Here is a 21,075-nt window from a genome sequence, read left to right as displayed (position 1 = left end):
GAAGTGGAAGAAGACAATAGAATAGGAAGGACAAGAGACCTCTTCCAGAAAATTAGAAACATTGGAGGTAAATTCCAGGCAGAAATGGGTATGATCAAAAACAAAGATGGCAAGGACCTAACAGAAGAAGAAGAGATCAAGAAAAGGTGGCAAGAATATACGGAAGACCTGTATAGGGAGGATAACAATATTGGGGATAGCTTTGACAGTGTGGTCAGTGAGCTAGAGGCAGACATCCTGAAGAGTGAGCTTGAATGGGCCTTAGGAAGCATTGCTAATAACAAAGCAGCAGGAGACGACGGCATCCCAGCTGAACTGTTCAAAATCTTGCAAGATGATGCTGTCAAGGTAATGCACGCTATATGCCAGCAAATTTGGAAAACACAAGAATGGCCATCAGACTGGAAAAAATCAACTTATATCCCCATACCAAAAAGGGGGAACACTAAAGAATGTTCAAACTATCGAACAGTGGCACTCATTTCACATGCCAGTAAGGTAATGCTCAAGATCCTGCAAGGTAGACTTCAGCAATTTTTGGAGCGAGAATTGCCAGATGTACAAGCTGGGTTTAGAAAAGGCAGAGGAACTAGGGACCAAATTGCCAATATCCGCTGGATAATGGAAAAAGCCAGGGAGTTTCAGAAAAACATCTATTTCTGTTTGATTGACTATTCTAAAGCCTTTGACTGTGTGGACCATAACAAATTGTGGCAAGTTCTTAGTGGTATGGGGATACCAAGTCATCTTGTCTGCCTCCTGAGGAATCTGTATAATGACAAGTAGCAACATTAAGAACAGACCATGGAACAACGGACTGGTTTCAGATTGGGAAAGGAGTATGGCAGGGCTGTATACTCTCACCCTACCTATTCAACTTGTACGCAGAACACATCATGCGACATGCTGGGCTTGAGGAATCCAAGGCTGGAGTTAAAATCGCTGGAAGAAACATTAACAATCTCAGATATGCAGATGATACCACTTTGATGGCTGAAAGCGAAGAGGAACTGAGGAGCCTTATGATGAAGGTGAAAGAAGAAAGTGCAAAAGCTGGCTTGCAGCTAAACCTCAAAAAAATCAAGATTATGGCAACCAGTTTGATTGATAACTGGCAAATAGAGGGAGAAAATGTAGAAGCAGTGAAAGACTTTGTATGTCTAGGGGCAAAGATTACTGCAGATGCTGACTGCAGTCAGGAAATCAGAAGACGCTTAATCCTTGGGAGAAGAGCAATGACAAATCTCGATAAAATAGTTAAGAGCAGAGACATCACACTAACAACAAAGTTCCGCACAGTTAAAGCAATGGTGTTCCCCGTAGTAACATATGGCTGTGAGAGCTGGACCATAAGGAAGGCTGAGAGAAGAAAGATAGATGCTTTTGAACTGTGATGTTGGAGGAAAATTCTGAGAGTGCCTTGGACTGCAAGAAGATCAAACCAGTGCATCCTCCAGGAAATAAAGCCAGACTGCTCACTTGAGGGAATGATATTAAAGGCAAAACTGAAATACTTTGGCCACATCATGAGAAGACAGGACACCCTGGAGAAGATGCTGATGCTAGGGAGAGTGGAAGGCAAAAGGAAGAAGGGCTGACCAAGGGCAAGATGGATAGATGATATTCTAGAGGTGACGGACTCGTCCCTGGGGGAGCCGGGGGTGTTGACGACCAACAGGATGTTCTGGCGTGGGCTGGTCCATGAAGTCACAAAGAGTCAGAAGCAACTAAACGAATAAACAACAACAGGATCACAATATTTAACTTTCCCCAGTAATTCTTAACAGAAAATTGTGAGATTTGCATCAAGTTCTCATGATGCATGTTTTACCATCTACCATTCCCATGCCAGGCCCCTATGGTTGACCTTAAATTCAAACACAATAAGAAAGGTGAAATTATTCTCTCTGCTCACACTTTCTACAACAGGCGTGCAGGAGAAACCTTTTACAGTAGATCATATTTTCCCTTACCTATATTTATTTTATGTTTAAAAGCTCTAAAACAGGGTTCTTAACCTCAGGTCCATGGATAGATTGGACCTTGGGTCCCTGGGGGGCCAGGGATAGATTTCAGGGGTTCCATGAAATTGGATGGGAAAAAAATTACAACATAATTTTTATGTAAAAATTAGAAAGTAATTTGTGGCCTCTAGACTCCAAAATGTTAGTTATCTTCAAAAGAGTCCATGGCCCATAAAGGTTAAGAAGCCCTGCTCTAAAAGGTGTAGCTAGAGACCTGTTCTAACTTTTTAAACATTCTGATTGCCCTTTTCTACATTTCTCCGACTCCTCAATATTTTTTTTAATGGTAGTGACTAGATTTGGATGAAATCTAAGCTAGTTATTATTAGGTAGAGAATGACCCAGGAATGAACTGGTTCTGGCACCTAAGAATAAAAACAGCCATTAGCCTGATGAGAAACCAGAATTTCCAGCAAATACCACAGATGGTTTCCAGATGTCGCTGTAGATGGAGTGTTGAACCAAGGCTTTTGAGAAAGTGCTCCAATTATGGAAAAACAGAAGTGGGGGGAGCTTAATGAAACCCCACACTCTTGTTTTTGTTTTTTTTTAATTTTTAGGCAAATCTAGCCTCTCCTTTAGCATTCCTACTCTTGTAGTAAGCAGGCCATCACAAAATGATTTTATCTTTACTCCCCTTTAAATCAAGCAATACTGGAGAGTAATTTTTAAGCTGAAGGGAGCCTGCCTAAAATTCTAAGAACCATACCATTCTGTTTCAAAATTAAGTAGGGACAGGGATTTAATAGTATGCAAAGATTCCACCTATGTGGAGGAAGCATGAAGGTCCAGTTCAAGGTATTATTACTCTTGTCTAGCAGTATCTTTTCTGGCTCATTTAATTATTTCAATTAATATAGCTGCCCATCTCAAACAAGTGATTCTTGTTTGCTAAAGTTTTGGGACTGCACCAGGATCTTTTATTTACCAGAAGGGGTAATGGGACAAATTGCCCTGGGTCCCATATCTAAAATAGGCCCCATCCAAAGTTTGGTTCAGTGATTGAAACAAGTATATGAGTTTATTTCTGTATTTATTTTAATTTGGGGGCTATAAAACAAATCAGTTCATATATATTCTCAAGAGTTACTTCAATCATTCCCATGTACTCTTGTTTACCAAGCCAATAATTTCAGTGAACAAAAAGCAATGGAGGTAAAAAATTACACAAATGTAGGATGCAGTGAGATGAAAGAAGCTCAATGCCATGGTCCTTCTGGCATCATTTCAAAATCTTCCAAGGTCCTTTTCATTAGTGATCTTTGCAGCTATTGATAGAACTGTGCACAGAGTTATACTGCCTTGTCTCCTTTTCCCCTGCTAATTTATGCAAGATGGCACATTGCATACCAGCAGATATGCAGATGTACCAATCCAATTGTACAGTTGTACCAATCCACAGAAGACATAATCTAACCATCTCAATCTTACTATACAAGGAGGAACACCGCCCAGGGTGAGGGAGATGGGCGGTGATAAAAATGTGCCAAATAAATAAATAAATAAATATGTGGCTTTGAATAAATTCGAAAGCTATTGAAGTAAGCTTAAACATTGGCAGGGGACACTCCCTCTTTTTCTATTTATGCTTGTGCAGGGCCACAACTAGGGTCTGTGTCACCTGGGGCAAACATGGATTCCGGGCCCATTTTGGTGCCCCCCCCCAGCACTCATTTTGGCACCCCCCCCCCAGCGCTCATTTTGGCACCCCCCCCTCTAGTTGTGGCCCTGTGCTTGTGACAGACACAGTTGTGCATTCTGCAGTAATGAAATAAGATGAAGAAAAATTGCCATCTAAATTGCTCACATTATTTGGATGCTTTCTCATTCAAAAACAAATCTCGCATTTGCAGATTATAAAAGCTGGCAAGACATTTTGGAAGGCTTCACATTTTAAGATAAATTGCACTAAATCAGTGCCACAGAGAAAGAGCTACTACCCTGTCATAGAAAAATCCAAAGCAATTATGAAGTCCCTATAGATTTGAATGAGCTCATTATTCATCGAACTACCTGGAACACACACAACAGAGGGAGCATTCTAGGCAGGTTGTTAGAATTTAATTGCCCTTGCATCATGTCAGTTTCAAAAGGTGGGCCAATGCTGTGAATAAAACATTTGTTTGTTTCTCTGACGGTACCAATTATGCATATTGTGTAATATGAAATCCTGACCTTCTGCACTGAATTCTGTAGGATCTATCTATCAACTCTATCATCTATCTATCTATCTATCTATCTATCTATCTAATCATCTATCTACAGTATCTTCTATCACCTCCATGTGTATCTTACAAAGCAAGCCTAAACATATTTCCTTAGAACACTATTAATTGGATTGAATTATCTAATACAGAAAATCAACAACTTTCTCTCACTCCAGATGCAATTGCATAATCACATGTGGCTACTTAAGTATTTTCCCGAAAGTCAAATTTCACCCAATCACAAAATCTTAAAAGCTTCTATCAGTCTCTCGAAAAACACTTGACTTCATTTCTGAAATTTAGCAACATTTCAGTAAAAATAATTATTATAATGAGACAATGGCACTGCTTGGGGTTTTGGTAGGCAGTCTGATACTATGTTAGTGATCTCTGTACTATTCTGTATACTTAGGATTGTTTTCTTAGTGTTGAAAGAGGATCACCCTGTTTTAAGATGTCGCTAAGCCTCATCATGGGTTAATACAGTATGTTAATTCAGTTGAACAAAAATATAGACACCAGAGGAGTGTGGAAGAGCAAGAAATAGGAGGTTTACACCTAACTAGAAGAGAGCCAGTTTGATATAGTGAGTAAGGAAGCAGGCTACAAACTGGGAGACCGTGAGTTCCAGTCCTGTTTTAGGCACGAAGCCAGCTGGATGACTTTGGGCCAATCACTCTCTCTCAGCCCTAGGAAGCAGGCAATGGTAAACCACTTTCAAAAGTCTTGCCAAGAAAACTGCAGGGACTAGCCAAGGCAGTTGCCAGAAGTTAAGACTGACTTGAAGGCAAAAAAAAAAGGAATAGCACCTAGCCACTCTTGAGCGATCATAGAGAGCTAAGCACAATTGAATCTAATCAGAATTTGGAAGAGAGAATGCCAGGATTGTAGTTTACTCTAGGAAAGTGTTTCTCAATCTCAGTAACTTTAAGTTGGGTGGACTTCAACTTCCAGAATTGTTGCTGGCTGGGGAATATTGGGAGCTGAAGTCCACACAACTTAAAGTTGCTGAGGTTGAGAAACACTGCCATAGGAAGCCAAAAATCCTGGAAGAAAGCAATGGCAACCATGGGTGTCTCCAGGGGACAAGAGGAGGCAATGAACAAAACGTGTTTCATGATGTCATCATGTAAATGATGTGACATATACTTATGTCACACGACGTGACACAAATACATAATTGCATCATTTGCATGATGATGTATATTTCATTTTTATTTCATTGTGACCTATTACATGGGTCTATAAAGGCAACTATAGAGAACTCGTCCCTGGGGGAGCTGGGGGTGTTGACGACCGACAGGAAGCTCTGGCGTGGGCTGGTCCATGAAGTCACGAAGAGTCGGAAGCGACTAAACGAATAAACAACAAATAAAGGCAACCACTTCTGTACTATCACTCCAAAAAATATGACTTGACTTAAAGAAGACTTTAGTAATTTTTTAAAAATGGGATTCTACTTCCTTTTAGGAAGTACATTCACAGCTTTATTCTGGATATTAAATTAGTAGGCAAGCATGAACTAATTGTTCCTGAATTCTAGCTATAACGTTCTAGCCACTATAATTCATAATTAGTGACCTCAGTTATGCACAGAGATCTTGGCATCTGTAACCTGTTGCCTGAGGGTGCTGTTGAGCACTTTGTATTGATTATACCTATGCATAATGGCAAAAATCATTATGAACAAAAGGTTCAGAATTCAGCGAGGAAAAGTAGAAGATTGTATAACTTGTTTCTAGGAATTTGTGGTGCAAAAGAAATTACCCAGATAAGGGATAAGTTGAAAAACAGCATTATACTTCTGAATCTAGCTTATGGGTCAGAGGAGGGGAATCTGATTAAGGCTTCAAAAGTAGCCTTGCATGGAGTTACAGCATGGGTCTTATCAAGTCAGGCCAAGCAGGAAGGATGAAAAAAAGATTCAGGTGAGCAAGAGGACTTTAAACGTAGAATTGTGTAACCTAGGCAACTGACCAATCAGGAGTTGGGTAGATGATATAACACAGGGTCCAAAAAGCCACGTGTGGAACAGTTGAAATTCAGGAGGTCTTACTCACCAAAGCTACTGGATTCAGATTCTAACCTCTCACTTCAGCCTGCTAGCTGTCCTGTGCTCTGACTGAAGCGGCCATGGAACGACAGCCTACATTTAGTGGTAAAGATTTTTGTGTGCAGAAATATATTTGGATTTGGATTTTCTTTCTCAAAGTCATTTGAATGCATTAAGAGGAAGTATCTCTTAAAAATCAAGCAGCCATAAAAGAAGAGAACTAAGGAGAATCTTCTCCAGAGACAGGAGTTACAAATTGGTAACCCCAGTAAAATGTGAAACTCCTAGCCCTATCTGCAGTAGGGTCAGGATTAAGGATTATCTTCCCTTCTGGGGAATGGTGTAATTCTTAACAGTCCTTTGGATAAATGTTATTTCTGGCCACAAAGTGCCTGTCCTTAGTTTGTGGGGTAAAAATTCTCTAAAGAGGTACAGTAATTACCTGAGAAACTGTTCATCCCAGAACTTTTGGCTGAAAGCAATATCCATTTGAAAACCTATTAGGATGAAATTAGGTTTGAGAACTTCCTCAAAGTATATGTATGTGTGTGTGCATGTATATGTGTGTGTACACACACACATCTCTGTAATAATTACGTCCATGAAGACACTTTCACAAGGCACAAGAAAGAAAGCAATTAGCTACTGTTTTCCTGGAACAGAAAGCTAGGGATGCCCAGCAGCAGAATTGTCCAATAGGAGGACATGGTGGCCTGCTCACAGGACCAAATTCTTTGGAAGCTATTGTCAAAGTGTCCCCATCTGGACAGGAGTTTCTTAAATCAGCTTAGAGTCATGCCATTGTCAGCACAAGACACACACTCCTTAAGGGTGTAGTGGGGATATGTGTTTAGACTATTTTAAACCAGCTGCACCATCATGCTGATGTAATAATAGCCTTCCTATGCACCTAATATAAGAACATTCAGAAAACAACTGAGTGGAGTGGGATTGAATTTGACATACCATAGTTAGTGTGGTGGCCTAGGGGATTTTAAATATTTTTTTTTCAACCATGACCTATGGCTGTCTCCGAATTCTGTGGTGTGCTTTATTTTATTTAATCAATTTCTAAGGCTGCCCACTCACCAAGAACTCTGGACAGTTTACAAAGTATTAAAAACAATCAGTAAAAACAACAGCAATGAAAGACAATCATACCAGGGAGGACAAAGCAGAATCAAATATCCCACCTTTACATAGCAATTACATGACTGTCAAAATGGCCACACACCATCCAGCCCCAGTGCCTAAGGGAAGAGCCAACTGGGTCAGAATCACTGTGGAAACAGCATCATTGCCATAGTACTTCTGACCTAGCCTTCAGGAGATGGAGATGATAGCCTTTCTTGTGGATGTGGGAATAACGCAAGCAAACTGTTTTTAAAAGTGGAAGAAAAGATTGAAATATTTTCTGCCATCTTTTTCTTTATTGCCAGTAATTCAGCTCATAGCTGTTTTGTCCTGTTGTTTGTTTTTCTTTGAGGCTACTGGTCTTTGACCTTGCATTGAGTATCTACTCTCCTGGCTTTGTTAGTAGAGACAGGCCTGGTGCATGGTTGGTGGATACCATATTGTTTACTTCTTCAATAAGTGATTCATTCCCTCCTTCTGATTCCAGAATCTTCAGTGTTGTGTTCTGCTCAGCAGTTAAGAGCATGCATTAGTTGCTTTGCTAAATGAGGTCAGATTTGGTGCAGATTGATGGAAGTCTTTTACTGCATGCTTCTACAATCAGTTCTTGAGCAGGTCTTTGGCCTTGCAGTTTTATGTCTGCTTTATTTGCTTTTTAAGTTGAGTTGGGCCTGGTGCAAGGTTGGATGGGTGGCCAGCATCATTTTTGGCTTCTTCAGTCAGCAATTATTTAATCCCTTACTTTGCTTTTTCACATGAGAGTTTTTAGTGCTATGTGGCTCAGCAGTTAAGGTTTCCATTAGTTGCTTTGCTAAGCAACATCAGGTTTGGTTCAAATTTTAATAAATATCTTCATTGCTTGTACAGTCAACAGTAATTTGAGCCTTGTGTGTTTTGTTAGTATTTTGTAAGAGTAAGCCTGAAAAAGAGTTCTCCAGAATTTGAAAGCTTGCATGCTCTACTGTATTAATTTGATTGATCCTAATAGCTAACCCTAACCCTAACCCTAACCCTAACCCTATAACATTGGATGGATTGGTATTTCATTATAACTGATACTGAACTGCATAGGGCAGGAATCTAGCGTTATCTTGTTGCAAACATTATCTTATCCATTTATCCCTGCAGTATACTGTAGGGTTCCCTTTCTCTCCAGGCCCTTAAGCTCAATCTTGGGTGAGTAAAACTGATGGTTAAATCAGTGTTTGTTTTATGTATATATTGTTTTGGTCTCCCTAGTACTCTGGCCAGATATTGTGGGCTTGGGCTTGAGTCCTGAGTGCTAATTTTGGCATTTGAGTGTTGCTTGTTAGATTTAAAATAGCAGTGCTGTGATAGATTGGGAGTATCACTCATAGGCTTGACTAATGATTCTGGAAACTCTGGTCTTCACCACTGACAACCAAATCATCTGCTAGCATTACGGCACATTCTGTGTGCAGGCGACAGCCGTGCAGCCTCCAAAACATGGTCTTACTGGCTTCGGGGCAGTTCGGAGAGTTGTATGGCAGTATCAGGTTTGGCTCTGCTGATATGTTGACTTTGATTTGGGACCATTTGCAGTTAGCAACAAATGAAAGGATATTATAGGCTGCTGTATCTGGATATTTCCCCAGTTTTGTACTGGAAAGAGAACAAAATGATGGGGGGGAGAAAAAAGAGGGAAATACCTGAAGGAATTCTCACCCAGCTACAAGATAAAGATTAAGGTGAGGGGATCCATATTTGGTGCCACAATTTCCCCAACATGTCAGTCTCTTTGGTATGATATCACGGCAGTACTTCCTGTGATTCAAACAATCACCCCAGTACCTCTGTCTCTTGGCTCATATGATGCATAGCAAAGAGGCAGAGTAGAGGTATCAGATTTGGGGTGGATGGCAAACCAACCAGTGCTCCTCAGCCCCTTCTCACACTCAGCCCCTTCCCTCCTTGACTATGGTCAATCATTTATTTTATTTCTGTGTCACCTCCTCCTTTAAGTGTTCTTTCATGTCAACAGATCATTATCAGCAGGCCTGTGTTGGTTTTTCATATGGGATCAGCCTGCAAGTTTTCAACCACTTTTTCTCCCATATTTCCCCTTCGCTTCCATAGCAATAAACCAGAATCCTGTTTTAAAATAAAGTAAAAGAAGAACACACAAACCCCATCCTGATTATAAGCACTGTCTCCAATTTTGAGGCAGCCAATAATAGTCTTTAGTATTTTAACATTTTTATTTTTATTGTGCACTTCTTCCTAGTTGTGGTACAATCAGAGAATGGTGACAATTACAGTGAAATACAGTGATTCCAAAACTTGTACATTTTATTTCATACATTTTAAACCACCTCTTAAGAAGTTCAAAGCAGCTTACATGTAAATGTCTCCCTGAAAATATGCAGATTACACAGCAACACTGAACAGACAATCAAACTGATTAAAATAAAAAAGCATTTTCTAGGAGATCATTTTAAAATAATTTTTTCCAAAGATTTGCCTCAATAAAGTAGCTTGTTATATTATGATTTAAAATGGTAGACTATACTTAGAAAAGGTTCTCTGAATTTTTTTCCCTATGTTTTCCCATCACTTCTCATTCAGTTTGATGAAATAAAGTAAATTATTTCCTGGCTTCCTATGCTTTAGTTCAATGCAAGGGAAGAAACCCTTCTCTGGGGCTTCCCAGATTGGTAACTTTAGGCACTCAGGAAGGCTTCAGATTGATGGAAAGATGTGTAATAGAAAACATCAACATCAACACTTTTCTACCTCCAACACCCTTTTCTACCTCCAACATCACCATTCTACATCAAAAACATTACCTAGGGAAATAACCTTTCAACTAGCTTGAGAACAAGGTAGGGACAAACAGAAGCCTCTTTGCAGGAGAAGAACACAAGGCAGATATGGGCATGTTATTTTTCTGCCTTCTGAGGTCAGCAGGCCCACCCATATCTCACTACCATAGGTTACTTGGTGGCCACCATGACAGCAACAGAATTTAGCATTTAAAAACATCCAACTGCCCAGAGTGCCCTTTTCAGGAGAGATGGGTGGTGATAGAAATTTGAAAAATAAATAAATAAATACTTTTAATAAATTCTTTTTGTAAACCATTTGCCAGGCGCAACTATATACCAAAAGCAGGGTTCACATCTTCTGAGCTTTTCTGAGTTTGGGGGAAAATTGGCTGCATAGGTGTTGATAGATGTTAAGAACAACAATTACAGTTTTGCAGGCTGCAAGGGACTCTCCATCATCCATTTATGAATGTTACGTTGGAGGCAGTCAGTCAGTCAGTCACTGACTTTGCCTATTTAACCTGTCATAGCCTTTTAAAAAGCTGCATAAATAAAATAAAATGACTCATCATTATCCTTTAAACGGTTTTGTTATACGGGTGTACTTTATTACAGTCAAGGTAATAGAATGTGAGCCATTAATGGAATGGTATGACAAGCAGAGAAAGTTGCTACAGATATATTACAACTTCACAGAGAGGCAGTTTTTGAATCGAAGGAAAGTGGTTGTTTGCTTTTTTTCATGGCTACCTTCCTTTCCCCACCTTACAGTGCTTTGAGGATAAACGTTCCAAATCAACCCAGCAGGGATTAAGACATAAAAATGCCATTAAGATGAAGAGAAAATGAGTGCATTACTCCTTAGTGACAACAGTCTTCACTGTGTCAAAATCACGCAATTTGTATTGACCTTGTTAAATGTCTTCCCCTCAGCATCTGAACTTACCTGGTTCTTCGCAGACATGCATCTGTGCAGTTTTCACTTATTCCACTCATTAATGCTTCCATCCTTTCTACTACAGAGGAAAAGACACATGAAAGTAGAAATGTTACTTTTTTACACAGCAGGGGACCTTAATAATGAAACCTGGCTGGAACACCTGGAGAGAACAGTAAACCTTCTACCATTTACATAGGAGGATCAGTACTCTTGTCCTTTCCAGCAAATAATAAAGAAGCCCATAAAAATATGCTGCAACCAAAAAGGGAAGGTGAAATACTTATCATAAAAGAACCAAGGTTCCCATTTTGTGTTGTGTCATGGGGTTAAAGAAAAAGAAAATCTACCAATACTTTGCTTACAGTAATTGCTCATATCTTTTGGTTTACAACAACCTTTCTTGACCTGGTGCCCTCAAGATGTCTGACTTCAGGGCTCATAATTCCCAACATCGTGGACAAGGTTATGGTTGTGAATTATGGGAGTTGATCCAAGCTACCAGCAGAGAAAGGATATTTTATCAATTTCAGAATACTTATAAATAATTAATTAAACTCATAGCATAATCTTATATGTTTTTTTTAACACCTACTGAACACTCCCATTGTTAAATGGAAAGTCAGAGTTTCATACATCTGGGGTGAGCAGGCAATTGATGATGATTTTGCTTATGGCTATGTATTCATAGCAGAGAAAGATTTATTTTTGAAACTTTGCTTCATAATACTTTCTAACAGAATAGTTAGAAGAGTTTAACTATAATTAAATTATTATTATAGCTGAATTATTATGTTTTTGCTTGGCTGATTTAGCTTGGAAATACTGAATTTGACTGGATAAAGAAACTGCCTTGAAACATCTCTGGTATGCATGTCCCAACTCAGTCACAGTCATTTTTTGTTGTGTGCAACCTTTTCCACAAATAAATTGTGCTTAAAGAAAATCACACAAGAAGCAATTTAAGTACAGGAATATAAATATAATTTCATACATAACAAAATTTAAATTAGCATTTAAATAGATTAAATATCTGTTGGCGTATATGATAAAAATAAAGCTTGGCATCTTTAACAATACCAATAATACAAAGAAGGGTTGCCTCTACACAAACCCCAAATGTAGGCAGAATGATATACTGTAATTTGGAGGGTTTCTTTTTAACTCATTCAAGATGCAACTTGTCTATAACAAGACTTTTCCCAATTCAAGTCCCCCACCACACCAAAAATTCCAGATGTGTTATTTGAGAGCCCAGCATGCTGGATGAAAAAAGAAGGCACTACACTACCCACCAAACATAGTCAAGAGATTTATTTTTAAATGCTACCAGGTGGCATTTCTGAAATGCCTTTGCTGAGGAGGGGAGCAGGAAGAAAAATAATGGTTTTAATAATTGACAGGTCTGCCATCAGATTAGGTTCTCCTTGCGATCAACCTTCCCTCTTTTCGCCCAGTTAGAGCATTTGGAGGCAGGACAAGGAAACTCAAGAGAGTTTAAATGTATGTTCATCTGATTGTTTCCAATCTTCCAGCCTTAGAAGTTGTCAGAAGTTCTGAACTGTCTTAGCTACTGGATAATTTCAGGAATATACTAGTTAGACTCTTATATTTTCCCCATCTTCTACCTTTGACAGTCAACTTCACTGCTTTCAGGAAGTGACCAAAGTGTTTTTGTCCTTCCCTAAATGGGGCTTTCTTTAATGGTGTTTTGCAAAGGAGAAGACAGGAGACATGGAAAGACCTGGAATAACAGTATATAATGACTATAGTGGCATGGGATTTGGGAAACTGATGAACAAGATATGAATCCCCACAATCCCCAAAATCCGGTGACCTGGTAAGCTAGATAATGCCACTCTCTGCCCCAAAGATTTGCTGCACTACCCTCTGAAAGAAACCACCATGTAACTCTTCTGTGCCCCCCTCTTGAGTTTCCTGTGACAAGTATTTCCTGTCTCTCCAGCTAAATTTCACTTTCTCACCATTCTATTGTTGGGTTACCTAAATTTTAGTATGCACCCTGGACATCTGATTAAATCAGAACGTATTTTTTTAATGCTGTTTGTACATGCTGCATTTGTTTCATTTAATGCATTGTATTATTTTCAGCTGGGATCTGCAAGGAAAGGAGAGTTGGCCTTTTCTTGGAGAAAGAACAGATGGTGAAAACAAGGTGAAATATACATATATATATATATATTATACACACACACACAAGGACAGAAACTGAATGCTCAGAGAACTAAATGTATTCAAAGAAAGATAAAATTAGGTAAAACAGACAACTGATATTAATCCAAATGGAAGAACAAAATCTTTTTAGACATTCACAACAATTGGAGGTAATCGTTAGGGCAGCACTTTGGATTTGATCTCCAAAAGATATTTTGGATTCCACAGGAGTAAAAATGTAGCACCTGTCTGCAACAATTTAAAACAGCCTCCCCTTTTCCTGGGATTCCATGTGAACCTATACCGTAAACCAGCTGTCTTTTTTCCCAGAATTGTACATGATCTCAGGAAAAGTTGTAGCTGCTTTAATGTGTTGCAGATGGGTATCATGTTCACACCCTCCTGTGCTCTGAAGCATCTTTTGGAAATGGACTCCAATGTGTTGCACAGCCCTAGTAATTAAATAAAGGAGGAATACGTATTTGCACCATCTTTCTACGTGCTTTGCATTTCAGCATGGGAATACAAAATAGCAAGAGTAGGTTAAATGTTAGCTGTATGTTCTTTTACAGTTCCTCATTTTTTGTATACTCTTAGAAATAGTACTTATGTTTCTCTTTTGCTGCCATGTACAGTAATTCAGTTGTCTTCCCTACTGGCTCTGGACAGAGTTAATATAATCAGATTCATTGGGGATCCTGACTTGGAATACCCTTAATTCATTACCTCAGAGTGAAAGGTCAGCTTCTCTGTCACTTAAATAAGTTAATGCAACCCTGGTTTAATCAGCATAATTGTGTTTGCCATTATGATAAATATTTCTTTTACAACTGAGCCTCATTTCTGCTTTTACCCAAAGTCTGTAATATAAATGTTCCTGCTGCCCCCTCCTCCCATCCTGCTTTGTTGGATAGGATTGAGGCATCAGATAATATGATGTAGATCATGCTCTGTAGAAAACAAAGTATTGTTCTCTCCACATCCCATAATATTTCATTGAGGAGAAACAGAGAATTTTCAGATAAACACCATTAGGTGTAAAGCAGGATATAACCAAAGCAGTTAAGTGCACTTAAAAAAAAAGAAAGAAATCAGCTGGTCTTTTTCACTGTTCCAGCAGAATAGAATCAAAAAAAGCAAACATTAAGGCAGACCATTCCTATATGATAAGATAATAGCACTCTATTTGCATATACAGACATCTATATTCTTCCTGTTATATCACAGATGGCTTTAATTTGCTTGGCTCAAGGTTGTCTTCTGATTGGTATTCAAGTGAAGTGGTTATGTGTGCACTCCTTAATTCCTGCAACACATGGTCATTTTTTCATTCTCGCTCATGCTCCACCTGTTCCCTGGGCCGGTGGAAGGCTGAAAATCCTATCAGGGGAGCACAGCACTGCTATAAGCCCATTTGCCTGGCTCCAGTCCATCACATGTGTACTCAGGCTGCCGAGTGCCAAGCCAGCTGCAGCCAAATGATCACATTATCAGATGACGGATTGCTTCGTATTAGGTGTTTAAAGTGATGAGCTGCCCCATCTGGTAAATGATTTGGGGGAGCTTGGCCTGCATGATGAATTAGAAAGTGGCAATGCTGATCCGTGTGACCCCCGTAGCTTTCCTGCTGCATTCCAGTAGCCACAATCAAGGAGGGCTGCCAAATTTACTTTTGCTGTCCTGGGACGTTCTTGTGAGATTTGGCCAGTTGCCCTCAAATGACCCTGTCATTATGTCATGATCCAACGAGTCCTTTGTTAAAAATGTCATAGGTAAACATGCACAGTTCCTTAGCTACCTTGCCAATGGAAAAATGAATCTATATAGTTTTCTCTTGAACAAGGAAGACTTACAACTTTTCTTAGATAACAATGTTTTATTTTTTAAGCAGTGATAGCTTCTTATTATGCAAGCTTTTACAGGATTAATTGATTAAATTCAGGACTTTATAGGTTCCTCAGTAAGATAGCAGCTGCATTTACTGTATTAATATCAAATACTATCCAGCTCAAAAAGACTCCATCTAAAGTCCTTTAATCTGCATGTCAGATTTCTTTAAATCCAACTGAGGCCTATTACAGTCAGTGGGAATAGAGTAACTAACTTATTTTGGATCTGGGAAATGAGCCCAGTTGGATTTAAGCAAGCAGTGCACTGATCAGAAGCCTTAACATTCAACTTGTGAATGAACAATGCATTGTATGCATAACTGGATGAGTCATTAAGGCTAGGTTCCTATAGTCTTTTACCAGGAAAGAAATAACCCATCAGCTTATTTTTGATTAAGTTGCTATCTTAACCGTGCTTCACAAAGAGAGGCAGAACTATTCTAAACAAGATTAGGTAGGAGGGAAGGTCCTTCAGAAGGAGACCATTCATTTCTTAAATTTCCTTCCAGTTTCATAAGAATAGACAAGGGCCAGTCCAAAGATCAGAGAGCCTTAGATCCAGAAAATCCACGAATGCCTTTTCACGCTCTTTAAGTTTGATGGGAAAGATTTGCTTTTGAAATTATAAAGACAAACAAGCAGGGGAACCGGACGCTTCCTTTTACATTACAATGTGGGCAAAAGGCATGTGCACATGTCCTGATTTTTGTTATGGAATTTTCTTTCCAGTATGCTTCATGTACCTGGCTGTCCCACACTGCAGTTAAATGCAGTAAGATGATATCATGAGTCTTGCTTCACTGTTTCTTTATTTGTTTAATTTATATACTGTGTTTCTTCCAGAAGCTCAAGACAGTGCACATGGACTTACTCTTTTTTTTTTCCCCATACAACAGTGGTATGAAAAACAGAAACAGGCTAAAAAACAGAAACAGAATCTACCCGGAAGGTTGTCAAGTCATCTTGCAACAACAAAATAAGTTTTTTTTTTTTAAAAATCACTAAAAGAAACTCAAATGAAATTTGGAAGCACTCTGATAATGAGGTAGAAAAACAGAGGCTATGTGCAAATGGGTCTTTTAATGGGTAATATAGATAGTTAATTGCAACCATTTTTATGGAGCCTCCAGATGATGCTATCTTTGTATAGTGAACAGGCTCTGTTTTACTTCCCTTCTGGCCCATTTTTATGTGAGCAGCAATAATCCATTTAAGTTGAAAGACCTAAAACAGAAGTACATTTGCTAAAGTTGATGTGCTTCAGCACTTAATTCCCTCAGGTTTTTGTGAGGTGGCTTCTGCATCAGCAATGATTGCCATTTTCCTTCCACAGTTTACATGATCATATGTACCAACACTCTAGGGGAATGAACAGGCAGAGACAAGAGAATAAGTTATGCCTAAGACCGTGATGCACTCTTTTAGTCTCTGCAAGCACTTCTTCATTATTCCTTGCTGTTGATGGAAAGTTTTAACTAGAATGAAATTCCCTGGTCTCAACAACATTTGTAGTACAAACATAATAGAGGCCAAACAGCATTCAGTAGTAGTAGAAGTAGTAGTGGAGTATATACTCCCTTAGCATACTCAACATTTTCCTCCCTTAGAGTACACAACATTATAAATAATCAATCTTTATCAGATATCACGCCTTTTTAAAGTGCTTCACAAATACAGACTTTGGTCTAGTTTCACTGACATCAGACACACATGATTCCCTGAGAGACCAGCCTAACACCTACACATTTAATTCAGACTGGAAATTAAAGAGTCACATGGCAGCAGGGTGAAAATAACTATCTCCAAAATGCTAACTGTCTGTAATAGGTTTTTCCCTCTGCTACTGGTGTTATTGGTTTAGTCAGTAATATAATATTGATATTATATTGTTCTATTGATATTATATTAAGTTCTATTATCATTATTTTATATTATCTGTATAGAAATAAATGAACAAATGTTTAATCCTAAATATGATTAACTAAATATACATACATATGAAAGATATCACAGACACAGGTGTCAAAAAAGTGAAGATGGCAGCTGATCAAACCCTGCCCTCCTTTTTATGTGGGGCTTCACTCACATGGTCACAGCTGAATCTTAACTTTTTTAGCCCCCTGCAGATGCCCCTGCACAAAAATAATTTAAAATCTGAATAATCAAGGAAAATTATGATAAAGTTTCCAGTGTGCATTTTGATACCAACTGTTAGTTTCCACAGTTACAATTAAATTATGGGATACAGAGAGGCAACATTCACAGTTGAGCAATAGGGCAATTCCAAATTATTTCTCTGATCTGATCTGATCTGATCTGATCTGATCTGATCTGATCTGATCTGATGCACTCAACTCCAAATGTCTCTGGGTGGCTCACAATACACCAAACAATATAATAAGAAACAACAAATAACAAAAAAATAAACTGGAACAAAAGAAGAGAAAAAAGAACAAGATGGTAAACATGTCAAACACCCCAAAACATCCCACCAACATCCAAATGAATGCAGGAGTCTTCAGAATCTAAAAATGCCACCTATACATCTTCTGCAAGATTCATAACATTTTAAAAAATACATCAGATATTGCTACTTATATTCCTTGCTATTAATATTAATCTGACTCCTTGAAATTGGTTCTATGCCATTTTTCCATCCTAATTACAAAACAGTTCCCCAAATAAACAAAACTAGCAACACAGAAGCACAATGGATACATTCAAATGAAAAGAGACAATCTGAGAATTCTAGAAACGCAGGTATATTTCCAATCTTGCAAACTTTCATTTCACATACTGTAAAATTGTTGAAGCATTTCAGAGATAACCTAATATAATTAGGTTAATTATATAATAAACTAATATAATATAATATAAAATGAAATGAAATGAAATGAAATGAAACCTAATAAACCAGATATGGCTATATGTGCCATAAATTGACTGTTGGTAAGTATTTGGAAATCATTCCAAACATGAGGGAAGATCTTCTCCTGCCATGGTATTCATCCATTGGTTTGTGATTTGTATTCCACATAGAAAAAATGAAGTTCTGATCAGCAGCACATAGTTTGTTAAAGTATGTATATGCCAGGATGTATTAAAATACATTATTTAACATGCATGCACACACCCTTTGTCTCCTCATTAGAGTGTTAGCTATTCATGGTTTCCTGAGGTGTGTTTTTCTTGGGTAAATGAGCTGGCTAATAAATCAGGAAGACTAGATGGAGCACAGATCACTTCAATTTATTATTTGACAAGATGTTGAATGTAGGACATAGAAGAAGTAATTTAATTATGTGTAAGAGATCTTAAGCAGAATAATCTAGCCACATGTCCTACTTAGGGAGCTTAGTCTAGCTGTCCCCAACCTTTTCAGTGATACAGGCTGAGATTGATGGGAATTTCAGTTACCATTCCAACATATTTGATGGGCATCCAAATGGGAAAATTTGCCATAATGATTATACTTGTTACCACAAGGAGTTTCCTTCAAAGTGTTTTCCCTTTGCCATCTACCATTTTGCTTTCTTGTGTTCTGATGCAAGTCCATCAAGGCAGCCCAGGTCAGAAAACAGATACCACAAGAAATACTTGAACTTTATTAACATAGACCTAGATATGTGGACTTCAACTCCCAGAATTCCCCAGCCAGCATGCAAACTTGCCATTTCTGCAAGGTGAAGTCCACACATCTTAAAGTTGCTGAGGTTGAGAAACACTGGTATAGATTAGAATAACAGAATCCTGAAAGCTCAATAATGTTGCTCTTCCTGTTCCTTTTATAACAGAGTCAAGGCAGGGCAATCTCAAGTTTCTTTCTCCTGCCGTCTTCTTTTTCCTGGCTAAGTTCATATTTTCCTAATGGTTGTCACATATTTTTTTGAGGTTATCTCTGTACTCCTGTACCCTCAGTGACCTCTCCCTTTTCCTTGTCATGAATGGCCATGTTATATCATAATTTTTAATATTAAATATTTGGAGGTAGAAGAATTACCTACAGAAGCAGTTGGGTGCTAAACAGAGTTTCAGGAGGCACTGCTGCTGGTGACCACAATATTGGCCTTTGTTTTGGATTCACTTTTTTTTTAATCTGCCAAAAATTTCTCTCCCTATTCATGTCCTTTCAGAGATATGTCCTGCTGAGTTGTCTGTTTTTATAACATTTATTTATATACTCTCTGCATGTTTCTTGGATCCTCTCTAGTGTATTTCCTTGATAATTGTTTTCTTTTCCTCATCTAACATTTTGATTGTTCTGTATGTCCTGGCAATCACTTTTGCTAAGAAGCAAATCCTGCTGATGTCAACAGAACCTGTTTTTAACTGAACACATTTAACATTTCAGCCTATAATACGGAAACACAATACACTTGCTTCACAACAACCTTTACCTAATTGGGAGAAAAGACTTCATACAACATGCAAGTGTTTCCAAAATAAAAGATGAAGGCAGATGAAATTGTCATAGAGGAACATGGCAATGAAGCAATTCTGCATTTCCATCAGAGTGGTTGCAGGTTTTCCTTCACAGAGCATAGTCTAGCATTTAAAGATACAGCCTCTCACTCTTCCGCAGCCTTCAGAGTCCCCTGGGGTTGGGGGGGAGACAAAGGACAAAATGGGTCCCTTAAACCTCCCTAAGCCCCAGTTCCCCAAAACACAATAATTCTTCCATTTTTTCATGCTTATGATATCAGGCCATTTAAAAAAACCAATGAAGAACACATCACTTGAGTTGTCTCTTTAACATCAGAAGCGTAGATTTCTTTCCACCTATGTAGAAATAATTGTCTTAGCTGAGCCTCTGACAAACCCAAAGTTCATCAAATGAAAAATTCCATATTTATGGAATACAGTTCAACATCATGTCTTTAAGTGAATATCTTTTTCTTGTGAAACCAGGACAAAATAGGGCTACCATATCTAGGCTGCATCAATCTGGAAGACTAGTTGATGACAGTGAAGAGATGCATACAGTGCTAAGTGGTGCACCAATACACAACACCAGGACAGTCTACTAAGAACATAGGTATGGTCTTCCCTTCTACACTGACATGTACTGAATTTCTCTTTCAATTACATTATTTCCAAATATGGTTACATAGTATATATTAGCAAGCGTAAGCTGGTGTCCTCTTTCATCTTATTTGCTACTACACTTTTTATTACAGTTTTTACTACCTTTGTGGCAATGCATGGGGATGCCACCTGACATTTCCCCACAGACATACTTCCTGGCCCCATATTGCACTTATGGGAAACTACTGTATCCCCTTTGATTAAGCCCCTTAGACAAAAAAGATGCAGTGCAGGGAATCTCCCCAGATGATGCTCTGTAAAAATGGAAGACTCTCTGGAAAACTTCTGAAGCAGAGTGTCTGTGACAAGCCTACTATTGGAGGAAAAGTTGAGTCTGTGTCTTAGAAGATCCATTCCATTCACCTCTTTTCAACATTTTAATGTGAGGAAGCTGGCCTCAAAGGATATATATCTCAAACATTAATTTGTTGTACCAAATAGCCCAATCTGTCTCAAAGCTTAACAGTAGAGCTATCATATTTGGGCTGCAAAAATCTGGAGGACCATTAGATGCAGCAACATATTAGCTGAATCTCTTTGCTGCTATCTCATGGTGGTCTGGAGGGCATGCACCTGTCTTCCATTAGCAGCTAAGCCTAACTCCAGCTCCCAGGATTAGTGTCTGGGTTTGCTAGCTATATTTGTTAAAAATAATGTAGCTGCATCAAAAAAGGACGGAGGAATGGAGAGAATGAGAGAGAACATAGCTTAGAGGTGTCCCATAGCTGGAGCAGCCCACTTTTACCAACTCTTCCTCACCCATTTTGCCATCCAGGTCATCAACA

This window comes from Candoia aspera, chromosome 3 (assembly GCF_035149785.1).
Source record: "Candoia aspera isolate rCanAsp1 chromosome 3, rCanAsp1.hap2, whole genome shotgun sequence".
Classification (NCBI taxonomy): domain Eukaryota; kingdom Metazoa; phylum Chordata; class Lepidosauria; order Squamata; family Boidae; genus Candoia; species Candoia aspera.
The sequence above is the reverse complement of the archived record's forward strand: the minus strand, read 5'-3'. Positions refer to the sequence as shown.